Source organism: Anneissia japonica, unplaced genomic scaffold, assembly GCF_011630105.1.
Source record: "Anneissia japonica isolate Jap-2015-1 unplaced genomic scaffold, ASM1163010v1 scaffold284790_len38496_cov126, whole genome shotgun sequence".
Taxonomy (NCBI): domain Eukaryota; kingdom Metazoa; phylum Echinodermata; class Crinoidea; order Comatulida; family Comatulidae; genus Anneissia; species Anneissia japonica.
The window spans coordinates 1-1,554 of record NW_022698860.1 but is presented as its reverse complement, the minus strand read 5'-3'; positions in this window follow the sequence as shown (position 1 = coordinate 1,554).

Here is a 1,554-nt window from a genome sequence, read left to right as displayed (position 1 = left end):
GGCACGCATAGACTAATAATTGACGGCTGTACTCGCAACTAGTATCGGATTGTCGATGCCACAGTAAAGATCAAAGGACTGTACGCACGCGCTATGTTCGAGAGCGGAGATGTGCGTCCTTTTGTTGAATTACCTTGGTTCAATCAAGTAATGAGTGTATTGATAACATGCAAAGATTTTATGGGCTAGGACAATAATTCTCTTCCATACTCTCCCCACATTTTTTCATTTTGCAACTTAGCAGGCATCCTTAACTCACTCACAAAATAAATATGGGATGACACTCATTGGCAAGCACTCTGTCATTAAAAGTAAAAATTGTAACAATAGAACACTGTTTATACTAAGTAGTACCGTAAAGCCTTCCAGCCCTGGGCTGCTTCTTCTTTTGTGAACTTTGGAAGGGCTTCTATTTCGAGGCTACTTTTGCCAAGTAAAGAGGAGGCTTCTTTTCAAAATGAATGCTGTAAATTTTGGGAATTACTGTACTACCATATAACAGTAACATCCATCTCTATCATAGAGTCTATTAACCGGCATTTAATCAACTAAACTAATGTATAAACGAAGCGTCTTTTTAATTTTTTTCTTTGAAATTCGTGTACAGTGCATGTACTGTACTATCTCGGAAAAAGAAAGGTCATGCTATTTGAGATGGGCTTCTTCTTGAGATTAAGCCCATTGGGCTTCTATTCGAGGTTTTACGGTACATAATTTAGTATTTCCAAAACACAAGTAGCAAAATGTTTTTGGCTATCCTGGGACTGGTAAACATGGTAGCCTGTGCCTAGTTAACCGTGGGGCTAGCAAGTTCTCCACATTGGGTGCATGCAGAATATACACTTGAAATATGGGCATCCATCATGCTCACAATTTCTTGGCAGGAAACAATTTCCAATAAAAAACTAATGTAAAAACTGAACATAAAAACAGAACAGAAGCAACACAATATAAATAAGCTAAATATTTTGGGCATTTTAAAGTGAAGGTATTAAACATTCACAAAGGCGCATAACCTTTGGAGTCCAGTTGTAATTGCAGATTAATGGTCAGAATATTCAAAGGTAGTGACAGCTTGGAGCAGAGTTATGAGTGGTGGGTTAGTGCATCCAACTTATACAGAAAACAAAAAGATTAGTGAGTGTAATGAAAATTGAAATACATACATATATATATCGAACCAGCGCCGATATTATGGCTGTTGGTTGCAGTGCCCCTGCCTTAACTGCACGAATATTCGATTCGCTGAGAGTTGAAGGATAAGTGGAAGAATTGAAAAAAATGAGAATTAATGTTTTGGTCACATGAAAATGTCCTGCCACTATGAGAATTCAACCCACAACCCAGAGATTCGAAGGTGAGCACCTTAACCACCAAGCCACATTTCCGATATAATGGACCTTATTTTTGCTAAGGTCCTATAAAACGACAGCATTAAAACTTATGCAAACGTGTGTTTGTGGGACAGTACGTATGCTTGTTAGACGGGCATATTACTGACCCTGTTCTGATTGGCCAGTTGTTAAGTTTGACACTCCATAAAGGTCCACTGAA